Consider the following 19,442-nt stretch of genomic DNA (forward strand, 5'->3'; position numbering starts at 1 on the left):
AGCCAAGGGTTCAAGTGGGAGTGATTTATTAAGTAAGTGTCCCCAGGAGAAAGCAGTAAATGAGTGGGAAAATCAGGGTAAGAAAGAGAAAGAAGTCAAGCAAGTCTCAGCCTCAGCCTGATCCCATGGACACCTCATTCAAAAACATCATTCCATGAACATTTATTCACTTTAAACATCAAGTTGTTCATGCAAAATGGGTAAATTTTATGATACATAAATTGTACCTCACTAAGGTAGGAATAGAGAGACACAGAGAGAAGAACAATTGGAGACAGAAAGTCCTGACTACTCTTTGGAAAATGTTACCATGAATGGGAAAAAGGAACAAGAAATGGCTGTTATCTTAAGATGTAAGTACAGTTTAAGTGAGAGCAATTTTTAAATGGAAAAAAATGATGTCATTTTGTCTGTTAGTTTAAATGACACAGTACAAAAGGAAAAATTCAGATGTCAGAAGGAAAGGGGAGAATTGCCAAGTAATTATTATAAAACGTCAACTATGTCAGATGATAGACTACATAGTGCATACTATTTCATGCATTTTCTGATTGCTCCTTCCTCAGGAAATAGATTATTGTACCTCTCAAATTACTTGACAAGAAAAGTAAGGTACAGAGAGGTTAAATACATTACCAAAGAACACACAGCCAGTGTGTACAACAGCTAGACTTCAAACTTATCTTTGACTCCAAAGATGCTCTTTCCCTAAGACTCCAGCCCACTCAACTTTGTTACTGAATTCAGTATTACACAGACTTAGCCTACTGTACTGCCTAGGGCAGAACACAATCCAACCTTATAAAATCAATAACTTTAGAAGATGGCAGAGTAGAAGGACGTGTGATCACTACCTCTTGCGAGAGTACCAGGATCACAACTAACTGCTGAACAGTCATCGATAGGAAGACACTGGAACTCACCTAAAATGATATTCCACACCCAAAGACAAATGAGAAGTTGCAATGAGATGGGAAGAGGGGCACAATCACAATAAAATCAAATCCCATAAACTTTGGGTGGGTGACTCACAAACTGGAGAACAATTACATCACAGAAGACCCCCATTGCAGTGAAGGTATTGAGCCCCATGTCAGGCTTCCCAACCTGGGGGTCTGGCAATGGGAGGAGGAATTCCCAGAGAATCAGACTTTGAAGGCTAGTGGGATGTGAATGCAGGACTTCAACAGGACTGGGGGAAACAGAGAATGCATGCTTGGAGGGAAAACACAAAGTAGTGTGTGCATCAGAACCCAGGGGAAGGAGCAGTGATCCCATAGGAGATTGAACTAGACCTACATGCTAGTGTTGCAGGGTCTTCTGCAGAGGCAAGGGGTGGCTGTGTCTCACCATGGGGACAAAATTACTGGAAGCAGAGGTTCTGGGAAATACTCATTGGCATGAGCCTTCCTGGAGTCCACCATTAGTTCCACCAAAGAGCCTCTAGTCTCCAGTGCTGGGTCAGCTCAGGCCAAACAACCAACAGAGAGGGAACCAAGCCCCACCCATCAGCAGAAACGTGTATTAAAGTTTTATTGAGCTCTGGCCACCAGAGCAACAACCAGCTGTACCCACCACCAGCCCCTCCCATCAGGAAGCTTGCACAAGCCTCTTAGATAGCCTCATCCACCAGAGGGAAGACAGCAGAAGCAAGAAGAACTACAAAGCTGAAGCCTGTAGAAGAAAAAACACATTCACAGAAAGACAGACAAAATGAAAAGGCAGAGGAATATATAACAGATGAAGAAACCAGATAAAACCTCAGGAAAACAATTAAATGAAGGGAGATAGGCAACTTTCCAGAAATAGAATTCAGAATAATGATAGTGAATATGATCAAGGACCTCGGGAAAAGAATTGAAGCAAAGATGGAGAAGATGCAAGAAATGTTTAACAAAGACCTAGATGAATTAAAGAACAAACAAAGAGAGATGAACATAAAATAACTGAAATGAAGAATACACTAGAAGGAATCAAGGTCAGAATAACTGAGGTAGAAGAACGGATAACTGACCTGGAAGACAGAATGGTGGAGTTCACTGCCATGGAGCAGAATAAAGAAAAAAGAATGAAAAGAAATGAAGACAGCCTAAGAGACCTCTGGGGCAACATTAAATGCACCAACATTTGCATTATAGGGGTCCCAGAAGGAGAAGAGAGAAAGGACCTGAGAAAATATTTGAAGAGATTATAGATGAAAATTTCCCTAACATGGGAAAGGAAATAGCCACCCAAGTCCAGAAAGCACAGAGTCCCAGGCAGGATAAACCCAAGGAGAAACACACCGAGACACACAGTAAGCAAACTGAAAAAAATTAAAGACAAAGAAAAATTATTAAAACCAACAAGGGAAAAATGACAACATACAAGGGAACACTCATAAGGTTAACAGCTGATTTTCTCAGCAGAAAATCTACAAGCCAGAAGGGAGTGGCACAATATATTTAAAATGATGAAAGGGAAGAACCAACAACCAAGGTTACTCTACCAGCAAGGATCTCATTCAGATTCGATGGAGAAATCAAGAGCTTTACAGACAAGCAAAAGCTAAGAGAATTCAGCACCACCAAACCAGTTCTATAACAAATGTAAAGGAACTCCTCTAAGTGGGAAACACACTAGAAAGAAAAAGAAACCTAAAACAATTAAGAAAATGGTAATAGGAACATACATATCGATAATCACCTTAAATGTGAATGGATTAAATGATCCAACCAAAAACACAGGCTTGCTGAATGGATACAAAAACAAGACCTATGTACATGCTGCCTATAAGAGACCCACTTCAGACCTAGGGACACATACAGACTGAAAGTGAGGGGATGGAAAATGATATTCCATGCAAATGGAAATCAAAAGAAAGCCGAATAGCAATACTCATATCAGATAAAATAGACTTTAAAATAAAGAATGTTACAAGAGAAAAAGAAGGACACTACATAATGTTCAAGTGATCAATCCAAGGAGAAGACATAACAATTATAAATATATATGCACCCAACATAGATGCACCTCAATACATAAGGCAAATGCTAACAGCTATAAAACAGGAAATCAACAGTAGCACAGTAATAATGAGGGACTGTAACACCTCACTTACACCAATGGACAGATCATCCAGACAGAAAATTAATAAGGAAACACAAGATTTAAATGACAAAATAGACCAGAGAGGTTTAGTTGGTATTTATAGGCATTCCATTGAAAAACAGCAGATTACACTTTCCACTCAAGTGCACATGGAACATCTTTCAAGATAGATCACATTCTGGGTAAATCAAGCCTTGGTAAATTTTAGAAAATTGAAGTCATATCAAGCATCTTTTCTGACAACAGAACTATGAAATTAGAAATCAATTAGAGGGAGAAAAATGTAAAAAGCACAAACACATGGAGGCTAAACAATACATTAGTAAATAACCAAGAGATCACTGAAGACATCAAAGAGGAAATCAAAAAATACCTAGAGACAAATGACAATGAAAACACGAGGGCCCAAAACCTATGAGATGCAGCAAAAGCAGTTCTAAGAGGGAATTTTAGAGCAATACAACCCTACCTCAAGAAACAAGAAAAATCTCAAATAAACAATCTACCTTTGCACCTAAAGGAATTAGAGAAAGAAGAACAAACAAAATCCAAAGTTAGCAGAAGGAAAGAATTTATAAAGGTCAGAGCAGAAATAAATGAAACAGAAATGAAGAAATCAATAACAAAGATCAATAAAACTAAAAGCTGGTTCTCTGAGAAGACAAATAAAATTGATAAACCCTTAGCCAGACTTATCAAGAAAAAGAGGGAGAGAACTCAAATCAATAAATCTAGAAATGAAAAAGGAGAAGGTACAATGGACACCACAGAAATACAAAGGGTCATAAGAGACTGTTACAAGCAACTCTATGCCAATAAAATGGACAACTTGGAAGATATGGACAAATTCTTAGGAAGAAAAAACCTTCCAAGACTGAACCAGGAAGAAATAGAAAATATGAACAGACCAATCACAAGTAATGAAATTGAAACTGTGATTAAAAATCTTCCAACAAACAAAAGTCCAGGCCCAGATGGCTTCACAGGTGAATTCTATTGAATACTTAGAGAAGAGCTAACACCCATTCTTCTCAAACTCTTCCAAAAATTTGCTGAAGAACAAAAACTCCCTAACTCATTTTATGAGGCCACCATAAGCCTGACAAAGATACTGCAAAAAAGAAAATTACAGACCAATATCAGTGATGAATGTAGATGCAAAAATCCTCAACAAAATACTAGCAAACAGCATCCAACACCACTTTAAAAGGATCATACACCATGATTAAGTGAGATTTATCCCAGGGATGCAAGGATTCTTCAATATACACAAAAAAGTCGATGTGATACACCATATTAACAAATTGAAGGATAAAAACAATATGATAATCTCAATAGATGCAGGAAAAGCTTTTGACAAAATTCAACACCGATTTATGATAAAAACTCTTCAGAAAGTAGGCATAGAGAGAACCTACCTCAACATATTAAAGGCCATATATGACTAAACCCACAGCAAACATCATTCTCAATGGTGAAAAACTGAAACCATTTCCTCTAAGATCAGGAAAGAGACAAGGATGTCCACTCTTGCCACTCTGTTTCAACATAGTTTTGGAAGTATGAGCCCCAACAATCAGAGAAGAAAAAGAAATAAATGTAATCAAAATTGGAAAAGAAGAAGTAAAATTGTCACTGTTTGCAGGTGACATGATATTATACATAGAGAAGCCTAAATATGCCACCAGAAAACTACTAGAGCTAATCAGTCTATTTGGTAAAGTTGCAGAATATTAAATAAATGCAGAAATCTCTTGCATTCCTATACACTAATGATGAAAAATCTGAAAGAGAACTTAAGGAAACAATCCCATTCACCACTGCAACAAAAAGAATAAAATACTTAGGAGTAAACCCACCTAAGGAGGTAAAAGACCTGTACTCAGAAAACTATAAGACACTGATGAAGGAAATCAAAGATGACACAAACAGATGGAGAGATATCATGTTCTTGGATTGGAAGAATCAATATTATGAAAATGGCTATACTATTCAAAGCAATCTACTGTTCAGTTAAATCCCTATCAAATTACCAATGGCATTCTTCACTGAATTAGGACAAAAAAATCTTAGAATTTGTATGGAGACACAAAAGACCCTGTATAGCAAAAGCAATCTTGGGAAGAAAATGGAGCTGGAGGAATCAGACTCCCTGACTTCAGACTATACTACAAAGCTACACTAATCAAGACAGTATGGGGCTTCCCTGGTGGCGCAGTGGTTGAGAGTCCGCCTGCCGATGCAGGGGACATGGGTTCATGCCCCGATCCGAGAGGATCCCACATGCCGCGGAGAGGCTAGGCCCGTGAGCCATGGCCGCTGAGCCTGCGCGTCCAGAGCCTGTGCTCTGCAATGGAAGAGGCCACAACAGTGAGAGGCCCGCGTACCTCAAAAAGAAAAAAAAAGGAAAAAAGACAATATGGTACTGGCACAAAACAGAAATAAAGATCAATGGAACAGGATAGAAAAGCAAGAGATAAACCCATACCTACGGTCAACTAATCTATGACAAAAGAGGCAAGGAAATACAATGGAGAAAAGACAGATTCTTCAATAAGTGGTGCTGGGAAAACTGGACAGCTACATGTAAAAGAATGAATTTAGAACACTCCCTAACACTATACACAAAAATAAACTCAAAATGGATTAAAGACCTAAATGTAAGACCAGATACTATAAAACTCTTAGAGATAAACATAGGAGAACACTCTTTGACATAAATCACAGCAAGATCTTTTTTGGCCCAGCTCCTAGAGGAATGGAAATAAAGGCAAAAATAAACAAATGGGACCTAACGGAACTTAAAAGTTTTGCACAACAAAGGAAATCATAAACAAGACTAAAAGACAACCATCAGAATGGGAAAAAAATATTTGCAAACAAATCAGCAGACAAAGGATTAATCTCTAAAATGTAGCACAGGGAGATCAGCTCAGTGCTGATCTAGAGGGGTGGGATAGGGAGGGTGGGAGGGAGATGCAAGAGGGAGGAGATATGGGGGTATATGTATATTTATAGCTGATTCACTTTGTTATAAAGCAGAAACTAACACATAATTGTAAAGCAATTATAATCCAATAAAGATGTTAAAATATAAATAAATAAAATAAAATATATAAACAGCTCATGCAGCTCAATATTAAAAAAAAAACAACAATCAAAAAATAGGCTGAAGACCTAAATAGATATTTCTCCAAAGAAGATATACAGATGGCCAAAAGGCACATGAAAAGTTGCTCAACATCACTAATTTTTAGAGAAAAGCAAATCAAAACTACAATAGGGTAACACCTCACACAGGTTAGAATGGGCATTATCAGAAAATCTACAAATAATAAATGCTGGGGAGGGTGTGGAGAAAAGGGAACACTCTTGCAGTGTTAGTGGGAATGTAAATTGATACAGCCACTGTGGAGAACAGTACGGAGGTTCCTTAAAAAACTAAAAATAGAATTACCATATGACCCAGCAATTCCACTACTGGGCATATACCCAGAGAAAACCATACTTCAAAAAGACACATGCACCCCAATGTTTGTTGCAGCACTATTTACAATAGCCAGGTCATGGAAACAACCTAAATGCCCATCGACAGGTGAATGGATAAAGAAGTACATATATACAATGGGCTATTACTCCACCATAAAAGATACAAAACTGGATCATTTGTAGACACATGGATGGACCTAGAGACTGTCATAAAGAGTGAAGTAAGGCAGAAAGAGAAAAACAAATATAGTATATTAATGCATATATGTGGAATCTAGAAAAATGGTATGGATGAACCGGTTTTCAAGGCAGAAATAGAGACAAGAGATGTAGAGAACAAACATATGGACACCAAGGTGGGAAAGCAGGGGCAGGGGGTGGTGGCGGGATGAATTGAGAGATTGGGATTGACATATATACACTAATATGTATAAAATAGATAAGTAATAAGAACCTGCTGTGTAAAAACATAAATAATAAATATAAAAAAACTCACATAAAAAAATAAATAAAATCAAAAACTTTAACTTTCTTTAAGAAGCTAAGCTAGCAAGTGATCCTCAAATCCCACCCAAGCCAATTACTAACGTACATCTAATGTAGATATGAAATATTTAAGCTAAAAAACTCTGAGATGAATCATCCAGAAAGAGGGCTGAATTTTGTTTTTCAGAAAGTATAATGGTATATTTGGACCCTAATGAAGATGTTAATTTTCCCCCCAAAGAGGATGAACTTTAAGCATTCCCACTGTCACAGTTTATAAATGAGAACTACATGCTGACTACAATGGAGGGTCTGGCACCCCAGCACAGACCTGGGCGTTAGGGCAGAGTCCCACATATAAGGAAGAGCATTTGTTCCACAAACAGTGACAGGCGTTTTGCTGAGCTTGTTGAAATAACCAAGATCTCTAAGAATATCATTGGAAGTAACTCTATTCATAGAGTAAATTTTGGCAATTACAGATTCACAAATCAGAAAATTTTCACAAATTGTAATCTATAATTTGATACCAAGAATTAAAGTTTCAGCATACCTTGGTATGGTAGTCACAATAACGGCTCCCCAAAGATGTCCACATTCTGATCCTCAGAATCATTGAATATGTCACTTTACATGACAAAAGAGGCTTTGAAGTTATAATTAGATGAAGGGTCTTAAAGTAGGGAATTTATTCTGGATTGTATGGGTGTGATCAAAGTAAACACAACCCCTATAAGAAGGGTCCTTATAGGAAGGAGGCAGGAGGGTCAGAGTTAAAGATTAGAAAATGCTATTGGCTTTGAACATGGAGTTAGGGGCCATCAGCCAAGAAACGCATGTGGTCTCTATAAAATGAAAAGGCAGGTACTAGATTCTCTCCTCAAGCCTCCAGAAAAGAATACTGCTCTGTCAACACTTATGTTTTAGCCCAGTAAGACCCATTTTGGACTTCTGACATCCAGAATTAGAAGTTAACAAATTTGTGTTGTTTTAAACCAATTTGTTTTATGGCAATTTGTTACAGCAACAAGAAGAAACTAATATACTTGTACAAGATGTACAGGAACATCTGGAGCCCTAGAGAAAAAAATATCAACAAATGTAAAAAGCCAATTTAGATAAAAACAAATTTTCTTGACCCAAGCTGCAGAGAAATTTAAAATTAATACCAGAGCCTCGTAGTCCCTTGACACAGAGACTGGGACAAGGATTGAGTGCAGGTGGCTTATGTAGCAGGAAATGACAAGAAGAAAGAATGAGAGAGCAGGGAAGAGTGAAACAGGAAAGAAGAGGAAACAAAGAATGGTACATTATCAGTGTCACTGCTGAGGCCATGGTAGCCAGTGGGACCTCTAAGAAGCACGCAACGCAACATGCTTCCCAGAATTAACCATCCAGTGTAGGGAGACTGGAGGATTGCTTCACTGTCTCTCATCTCCCATTGGGTGAGGATTAACCCACACCATCCAACTTGTCTGCAAGGCTTTGGAGAATTCCCTAAAACAGGAGGCAGACAGATATGATGGGCATGTCAGAGAATCTGACCTTGAACAGCACTCTTATCCACAGCTATGGATAAAATCAGAGGTAAGTCAAGGGTATGTGATTCAGGGCATCAGAAGAATTTACTACAGTTAGTGTGTTATAAAGATAGTGAGTCCTAAGAAATAAAAAATTATAAACCCACCAAAAAACAAAAGGGGTAAAATACAGACAGGCATTATACCAATGAATTAATACAAACTAAAAATAGGCATATGAAAAAAATGGTAGCATTTACAAGTAATGGAATAAATGTAAATGAAAACAATGAATAACTTCTTGACTATCAAACTGATACTTCTACACTTGTGAAGAGACTGTAAATTATACCAATTTCTGTGGGAGTTATTATTATTATTATTTTTTACTAAAAGAATTGAAAACATGAATGTTCTTTGACTCATCATTCCCAGTTCTAATAATATAACTTAAGGAAATTAATAACATATTTAATAATGTAAATATCCTACAATAGGGGATTGCTTAAATAAACCTTAGTGTAAACATATCATGGGATATTAGCCATTATTATGTAGTAACAATTTTTAGATATAACAATATATTCGTGACAACTTATTAAATATGTAAGTTACAGGGCTTCCCTGGTGGCGCAGTGGTTGAGAGTCTGCCTGCCGATGCAGGGGACGCGGGTATGCGGAGTGGCTGGGCTCGTGAGCCATGGCCGCTGGGCCTGCGCGTCCGGAGCCTGTGCTCCGCAACGGGAGAGGCCGCAACAGTGAGAGGCCCACGTACCGCAAAAAAAAAAAAAAGTACGTTACAAATAGTAGGCACCCATGGGGTGATTCAGTTTTCAATAAAAATATTTTATACCTAAAACTATACATTTCAAATTTTTAGAAGTAATTATCTTTGAGGTTTGTTTTATTTGTTAATATTTTCTACAAAGAGTATGTATTTCTTTTGTAATGCAATTCAAATTAGGATTTCTCAAAAGGAAACCCACATTATAATAATTGTGGTCTGTTTTATCAAATAATTCTTAAAGTAACTGAATAGTATAACTACAGATAGTAGACACTTGATATTCTCAAAGGATGTGTCCTGAGACACTGGAGGATTCATTTTTTTAAAATAGCATCCTAACCATTTAAATTTTCTCTTAGAGTACAGTAGAGTATTATACATAAAAATTAAGAGGCTCTTTCAGATTCTTAATAATTCTATAGGACTTTAAAATTAGTTTATGATATTAATAAAATATATTGTGGGCAAAACAAACTATATTGCATCAGCACTCTAATATTCAAAATAAGTGTTTATGATTAAGAAACTCAAGCAGAGGTAACTTGGAGCATACAGTAGGATGAATTAGATTTCTGGAGTGTATCGAAGTTCACCCAACTTTATTGTATGCAAAGGAAAGCAAAGAGCAGCCCAGTTGCCTTGAAATGTGGATAGTGGTTGGTCAACTCTGCTTTCTTACTTATTTTGCACACAAGGCAAACCATCCATTCTATAAATTGATTCAAATCCATGCAAAAAAGCCAGGTTCAACTGTAGTGTTCATAGTTTCAGTCATTCTCAACAAATAATGTTATTGTTAGCATTAAGTCCTAAAATAAAGCACCCACCATTTAGGTACTAATCATGCCTTTCTATTTTCTATATTTTCTGATATTTTGCCATCTGGATCCCTGATGATCCTGTAGAGACTGCTCGTTCCAGGGCTAGCTAATTCCTAGAGATAGTAAACTTGCACTCAGAGCATGCTTTTCATATGCACATGAACCAGTCCAGAGCCAACCCCCATCTTTCCCTATGGGGCTCTTATATGCTAGACCAATATTCCCTGACCTAGATACCCTGACCAGGTATCAGGCAACTAGGAGCATGCCCTATGCCCTAGAATCAGATGAAATTATTCATTTAGTCAACCCTAAATAGGCAGCTTACCTTGCCTGACCCATTCCTTCTGTCATAAACCACAGTGAAGGCTCTTGCCCACATTTTTCCTGGCTCCCTCTGCCTCCTGATCCATCCTGGTGCCTCCTTGTACTGTCCTGCATGGCATGCTGTGCCCCCTCTTCTTGGGAACTGTGAGTAACTCCCTTTTCAATGGCAATTTTCTCCTGATCTGTTGGCTTCACCATACTAGAATAATAAGACCCACTTTTTTTTTTTTTTTTTTTGCGGTACGCGGGCCTGTCACTGCTATGGCCTCTCCGTTGCGGAGCACAGGCTCCGGACGCACAGGCTCAGCGGCCATGGCTCACGGTCCTAGCCACTCCGCGGCATGTGGGATCCTCCCGGACCGGGGCATGAACCCACGTCCCCTGCATCAGCAGGCAGACTCTCAACCACTGTGTCACCAGGGAAACCCAAGACCTACATTTTAAAACAATATATGGCTACAGATAGCACCTGTTGACAGGTCCTTATTAGATAAGATCAGCTAAATAGTAACACAAATTTCACATTAGCTATCTAATTTCTGTCTGATGTGCTTCATATTTCATATGGACTTTACAACAGCTTTTTTCTTCAGTGTTGAGAAGGGTGTATTTGAGAGGTCAGTGAAAATATACAAGAAGGAACGGTCCTTACAAACCACCAAATTAAAGGACGTTTTATCGTGCCCTGCAACATTGTCAAGCTTATTGGTTCTGTCTCACCTTTGGTTTATTTGTCTGTTCAGAGATTAATTCCGTGGCCATTGCTGCAGGCTGCTACACAGCACAGGAAGAAGGCAATGCTGATCCAGCTGACACAGTCCCAGCAGCTCTTCTGCCACCAGCTTCAGTTCTGCCCCACTTACTATCTTCAATACTCTGCTACTGCCCTGCTTGTACCAGCCTTTCATTGTTTCCCATGATCATGCCCAGAATGCCCACAAAAATATGATATTTGTTCAAGCTAAAAATACCTCCAGGGCTTCCCTGGTGGTGCAGTGGTTGAGAGTCCGCCTGCTGATGCAGGGGACACGGGTTCGTGCCCCGGTCCGGGAGGATCCCACATGCCACGGAGCGGCTGGGCCCGTGAGCCATGGCCGCTGAGCCTGCGCGTCTGGAGCCTGTGTTCCGCAGTGGGAGAAGACACAACAGTGAGAGGCCCGCGTACCGCAAAGAAAAAAAAAAAAAAGGGAAACAGAAAGTAAGCGCGCGCGCGCGCACACACACACACACACACACACACACACACACACACAAACACAAACATATTAAAAAGATAAAAAATTTAAAAAAAAATACCAAATATTAACTTCCTACTCTCTGAAGAAAACATTTTCTTTACCATAAGTCTACCTGATTCTAGCCTCACAAGAGAGTGGGAAGGGTGGTTAATTAAATTGCTCTGGTTTTGTGCTTACATCTGGATCCCCCAGATGGATTCCACTGTAAGAGTATCAAATAGGTCATATAGGTCACATAGTTAATAGTAACCTCTTGATAATCTATAGTCTTGTTAAATATTCCTTGGGCTCAGGGATCCTTCACAACAGACCTGCTAACCTCTTCATCCCTGGGAAGCCTGGCTTCAGGATCAGGGCTTGAACTATAAATTTTTATCATGTTTTCTCCATCCCTAAGTGGCACCCCAGGGTCAGCTGTATGCCTAGGGACCGAACCATAATTCTCTCCTCCTTTCAACAAAAATTTCAAGAAAAATACTTACTTTCCAGGCCATTTATGAATTTCGTTTATATGTAATTCATCATGAATTGACGTGCTCTTCCTTCTTGTTTAGAGAAAAAGTGGTTTAGTGTATAAGGTCTGGAGTAGACTACCTGGGCCCGGATCTTGACTCTGACACTTACCATCTGTGTGACCTTGGGCAAGTTGCTTAGGTTCCCCATGCCTCAGTTTCCTTATCTGTCAAATAAGGATAATAATAAAAGTGCCTAACTCATATTCTTTTGGTGGGGGACATGATTAAGTGAGGTAATACATTTAAACCATTAGAAACAGTGTCTAGCATTCAATAAATTTTAACTGCTATTATATAACTCCAACACATCTTTTAAGGCCTAGCTCATATTGGATCTACTATATCAACAGTACGTAAGTTTTGTATAGGTAATAAACACTTGAAGACTTTGTTTTGAAGGCAGATTCCCATGCTCCAGACCAGAGACAATGATTGAAGTTATGTAACATTCTCAAAACTATTTGGATAAGTTTGGATATGCCCAGAAGAAACAATAACTTGAACATGACCTTGGATAACCATTGTTATCCATAATCTAAATGCCATATTTCACTGTGTATTTTGAGTTAATTATGTGAAATCATATATTATCAGTACTGAGAAAAGAAAATCGCCTGGGAAGATTTAAAAAGTACTCATGCCCAGACCAAATCCCAAACCAATGAAATGAGAATCTCTAGATGTGTGATTGAAGAATCAGAATCTATAAAGCTTCTTAGGTGACTGCAGTACGCAGCAAGGTTGAGGACCACTGGGACCACTTGATGATAATCCATTCAAGCTTAATAAGCATAGATACCCAGATCTCAGTCCTAAAGATATGCAAAAAGTAGAGATAAAAATGCCCCCCAAGGTTATTCTGATTCACAGGGAGCCATAAAAAACACTCATCTCATCATGTCCCACATTTTATAGGTGAGAATTAGGGACGAAGAAAGATTGTTCCAAATCGCTCATTAACGGAAAATTATGCCATGAGATACTGTTTCCTGATGCTATTACCATTACAGTTGGTTTAAATGACTTATGCTATCCTCTCCAACAACAGCCTAGTTTCCGAAAAAAGAGGAGAGAATAGGTACATTGGAGCAAGGGATGAAAGATTTTCGAAGAATCAAAGGGATTAGATGAATGAACCTAACACATTGAACAAACTCCATAGTTTTATTAAAGTTTCATTGAGTAAGTATATCTAATGCACTTACAACTGTACCTAGCATACTTAAGTATTTGTTATTATAGAATGAATATGGGAAGAATACCTCTATCTGTAATATGCTCTCCTGTAGGGAAAGTGATTAACAAGACTGTCACTCTAGGTACTTTACCATAGTTATGTCCTTAAACAATAAAGTCCACATTTTGAGACCTATATAGCACATTCAAAATACAGATATCTAGAACAATAACCAGGAGGAAGGGTCAGCAAACTATTGCCCAGGAGCCAAATTCAGACAAATACCTATTTTTATAAATAAAATTTTATTGGAATTTTTATTTTTAAATGAAACCTATTCATTTACAAATCATTCATGGTTGCTTTTACAAAAAGACCATATGGTCTGCAGAGACCAAAATGTCTACCATCTAGTTCTTTACAGACAAAATGTGTAGACTCACTGATCTAGATAATTCCACTTAATAAGAGGAATTCTTCTATACTATCAAGATAACTTGACAAGAGTGTTTGTATTGAGTCTCTCTTTTCATACCCTTCCCATAATTTTCCACCTCATTCTGAGTTTTGTGCTGGTAAAATCAGATATACTCTAACTTAAGAAAAATTAAAAGACTCTCACAAAAGAGCAAGTTAAAAATGGCAGAAATCACAGACCCTTAATATTTTTTTATGAGACATAAGCAGACTATAACATATTCAGTGGTTAAAATTTTATGTTACTAAAAATGATGTTTCTTGAGGGTTAAAATAACACAAGAATATCCTTATGTTACAATGTTAAATGAAAAAGTCATTTAAATGTTATAATGTTATATTAAACATGATGTAAAGTATGATCACTACCATGTAAAACAAACAAACTACACATTTTCACAGGAAATCTCTAAAGAAAAACACATCAGATTGTGTTGGCTTTGAGTGACAGAAACATGACTTTTTGTCTATTTTTTATGTAGTAAACTCTCTATTATAAGCAGGCATTACATTTATAATAAAAATAAACTTGATTTTTGAAATATGGAATATGAATGAATTCTGCTTGTATTTAAGTCTGAGATTGATAATTTCTAGCACATATGTGTTTGACATGGCACTTGTTTCACAAACAAAAATGATACTACTACTACTATTAATGTGTTATATACATGTACAACTCTTTGATGTTTACAAAGGTTTTTTTCAGACATCAGAGGAAAGTCAAGCCTGAAAAATATAGGCATCAAGTAACCCCACCATGGAGGGTGAAAGCTGAGGCAGACATTATCTTATATAGTTCTTACTACTTCAAAAAAATTTTAGGGAGGCAGAGCCAAGATGATGGTGTGGGAAGATGGGGAGGTAGTGTCTCCCCACAACTAGGGCACCTGCTAGCTGCTGGTGGGGGACTCATGCCCATGGAGACAGGAGGAACTCCAAAGTGAACCGGTAGGATTTAGGGGAACTGAGGGGGAAGGACAAGTGGAAGCCAGAAAGGAAGGGTGTCCCTGAGGCCAGGGAGATCAGGAGAAGCAGTGGGGAGGGACTCTCTGGGAAGAGCAGGAGAGGAGCAGAGTGCAATCACCTGGCCCACTCGGGCTGGGGAGCCTGCTGAACCCCCAGGCCGGTACCACACCTCCAAAACCCCATCCAGGCCACATGTGTCCTTGGGGGCATAGGAAGGAGGCCAAGGGAAGAACAGGTGAGGCAGGTGGGAGAGGCCCTCTGGGAGGAGTGGAAGAAGAACAGAGGACAATTGCCCCACCCACTTGGGCACAGGGATACTGCTGAGCTCCCAGGCTGGTATCCCATCCTCCAAAGTCCCCTCCAGACCATGTAGGTCCTTGGGAGCATAGGAAGGAGGCTGGGGAGATCAGGAGAGGAAGGCAGGAGAGCTCCCCCCAGACTGGAGGAGCAGGAGAGGAGAGAAGGGCATTTGTCCCACCCACTTAAGCCCAGGAAGCCTACTGAGCTCCCAGGTGAGGTTCCCTGCCCTCTGAGACCAGGGGTGGGGGGCACACTTGGGCCCCTTCTGTTTCATTAGCCTAAGCCTAAGCCCACATAGCCCCTAGGGCCTTTTCCAGCCTTGTGGGTCTTGAGCATTGCCCCACCCACCACCCAAACCTCACCCTTGCTTAGGCCCTGCCCTCCACAGCTGAGGCATTTTCCCTCATTTTTGTTTTTATTTTTCTTTTCCCTCTTCCTCTTCTTTACTATTGTGGAACTGAAGTACCATCTGGTTGTTGATTCATGTATATTTTTTATTTTTATAGTCTTCCTAACATATCTGTTAGTTTCCTAGTCTAATTTTATTTTTTACTTTGTTATTGTTGTGTTTTTTGTTTTCTGGTTCTTTTTTTTTTTTGCCACCACAGGCAGCTTGCAGGATCTTGGTTCGCTAGCTCGGGGTTGGGCCAAAGCTCCTGCGGTGGGAGCTCTGAGTCCAAACCACTGAACTAACAGAGAACCTCAGACCCCAGGGAATATTCATTGGAGGGAGATCTCACGGAGTTCCTCACCTCAGCACCAAGACCCAGCTCTACCCAATAGCCTGCAAACCCCAGTGTTGGAAGCCTCAGGCCAAACAATCAGTAAGACAGGAACACAATCCCAGTCATAAAAAAATAAAAAATAAAAAAAATGAGATGGTAAAAAAATATGTCACAGATGAAGGAGCAAGGTAAAAACCTAAAAGACCAAATAAATGAAGAGGAAATAAGCAATCTACCTGAAAAAGAATTCAGAGTAATGGTAGTAAACATGATCCAAAATCTCAGAAATAGAATGGAGGCACAGATTGAGAAAATATAAGAAATGTTTAATAAAGATATAGAAGAACAAAGAGAGATGAACAACACAATAACTGAAATGAAAAATACACTAGAAAGAATCAATAACAGAGGCAGAAGAACGAATAAGTGAACAGGAGAAAGAAATGGTAGAAATAACTGTTGAGGAGCAGAATAAAGAAAAAAGAAAGAAAAGAATTGAAGACAATCTCAGAGACTTCTGGGATGACACTAAATGCACCAACATTGGAATTATAGGTGTCCCAGAAGAGGAAGAGAAAAAGAAAGGGTCTGAGAAAGTATTTGAAGTGACTATAGTTAAAAACTTCCCTAACATGGGAAAGGAAACAGTCACACAACTCCAGGAAGCACAGAGAGTCCCATACAGGATAAACCCTAGGAAAAACACTCCAAGACACATATTAATCAAATTAACAAAAAATAAATTCAAAGGACAAATATTAAGAGCAGCAAGGGGAAAAAAAAATAACATACAAGGGAATCCCCACAAGGTTATCAGCTGATTTTTCATCAGAAACTGGCAAGATATACTTAAAGTGATGAAAGAGAAAAACCTACAGCCAAGATTACTCTACCCAGCAAAGATCTCATTCAGATTCAATGGAAAAGTCAAAAGCCTTTCAGACAAGCAAATGCTAAGAGAATTCAGCACCACCAAATCAGCTTTACAAAAATTGTTAAAGAAACTTCTCTAAGCAGGAATCAAAAGAGAAGTAAAAGACCCAAAAAACAAACCCAAAACAATTAAGAAAATGGTAATAGGAACATGCATAGCAATAATAACCTTGAATGTAAATGGATTAAATGCCCCAACAAAAAGACACAGACTGGCTGAATGGATACAAAAACAAGACCCATCTATATGCTGTCTACAAGATACCCACTTCAGACCAAGGGACACATACAGGCTGAAAGTGAAGGGATGGAAAAGATATTCTATGCAAATGGAAATCAAAAGAAAGCTGGAGTAACAATACTTGCATCAGATAAAGTAGACATTAAAATAAAGAGTGTTACAAGAGATAAGGAGGGACACTATATAATGATCAAAGGATCAATCCAAGAAGAATATATAAAAATTAAAGATGTTTATGCACCTAACATAGGAGCACTTCAATACATAAGGCAAATGCTAACAACCATGAAAGGAGAAATCAACAGTAAGACAATAACAGCAAGGGATTTTAACACCCCACTTACATGAATGGACAGATCATCCAAACAGAAAATAAATAAGGAAACACAAGTTTTAAATCACACAATAGTCCAGACAGATCTAATTTATCTTTATAGAACATTCCACCCAAAAGTGACAGAATACACTTTCTTCTCAAGTGCACATGAAACATTTTGCAGGATAGATCACATCCTGTGTCACAAATCAAGCCTTGGAGAATGTAAGAAAATTGAAATCATATCAAACATCTTTTCAGACTACAACTCTATGAGATTGGAAATCAATTACAGGAAAAATACTGTAGAAAACACAAATACATGAAAGCTAAAGAGTGTGCTACTAAATAACCAAGAGATCACTGAAGAAATCAAAGAAGAAATAAAGAAATACATAGAAATACATAGAAAAAAATGACAATGAAAACAAGACGACCGAAACCTATGAGATGCAGCAAAAGCAGTTCTAAGAGGGAAGTTTATAGCAAGACAATCTCACCTCAAGAAACAAGAAAAAACTCAAATAAGCAATCTAACCCTACACTTAAAACAACTACAGAAAGAAGAACAAAGAAAACCCAAAATCAGTAGAAGTAAATAAATCATAAAGATCAGAGCAGAAATAAATGAAACAGAAATGAAGAAAACAACAGCAAAGATCAATAGAACTAAAAGCTGGTTCTCTGAGAAAATAAACAATATTGATAAACCACTAGCCAGACTCATCAATAAAAAAAGGGAGAAGACTCAAATCAATAGAATTAGAAATGAAAAAGGAGAAGTAACAACTGACACTGCAAAAATAAAAAGGATCATGAGAGATTACCACAAGCAACTATATGGCAATAAAATGGACAACCTGGAAGAAATGGACAAATCCTTAGAAAAGCACAACTTTCCAAGACTGAACCAGGAAGAAGCAGAAAATATAAACAGACCAACACAAGCACTGAAATTGAGACTGTGATAAAAAATCTTCCAACAAACAAAAGCCCAGGACCAGATGGCTTCACAGGTGAATTCTATCAAACATTTAGAGAAGAGCTGACACTGATCCTTCTAAAACTCTTCAAAAAATTTGCAGAGGGAGAAACATACCCAAATTCATTCTATAAAGACACCATCACCCTGATACCAAAACCAGAAAAAGATATCACAAAAAAAGAAAGTCATAGACCAATATCACAGATGAACATAGATGCAAAAATCCTCAACAAAATACTAGCAAACAGAATCCACCAACAAATTTAAAGGATCATACAACATGATCAAGTGGGGTTTACCCCAGGAATGCAAGGATTCTTCAATATATGCAAATCAATCAATGTGATACAACACATTAAAAAATTAAGGAATAAAAGCCATATGATCATCTCAATAGATGCAGAAGAAGCTTTTGACATAATTCAACACCCATTTAGGATAAAAACTCTCCAAAAAATGGGCAGAGAGGGAACCTACCTCAACATAATAAAGGCCGTATATGACAAACCCACAGCAAGCATCATACTCAAAGGTGAAAACCTGAAAGCATTACCACTTAGATCAAGAATGGGACAAGGAAGTCCACTCTCACCACTCTTATTCAACATAGATTTGGAAGCCCTAGCCACAGCAATCAGAGAAGCAAAAGAAATAAAAAGAATACAAATTGGAAAAGAAGAAGTAAAACTGTCACTATTTGCCAATGACATAATACTATACATAGAAAATCCTAAAGATACCACTAGAAAACTACTAGAACTAATCAATGAATTTGGTAAGGTTGAAGGATACAAAATTAATGCACAGAAATCTCTGGCATTCCTGTATAACAACAACAAAAAATCAGGAAAAGAAATTAAACAAACACTCCCATTTACCATTGCAACAAAAAAAATAAAATACCTAGGAATAAACCTGCCTAAGGAGGTGAAAGACATGTACTCAGAAAACTATAAAACACTGATGAAAGATATCAAAGATGACATAAACAGCTGGAGAAATATACCATGTTCTTGAATTGGAAGAATCAATATTGTGAAAATAAC

The sequence above is a fragment of the Leucopleurus acutus genome (assembly GCF_964270905.1).
Source record: "Leucopleurus acutus genome assembly, chromosome: 13".
In the NCBI taxonomy this organism is placed as follows: domain Eukaryota; kingdom Metazoa; phylum Chordata; class Mammalia; order Artiodactyla; family Delphinidae; genus Leucopleurus; species Leucopleurus acutus.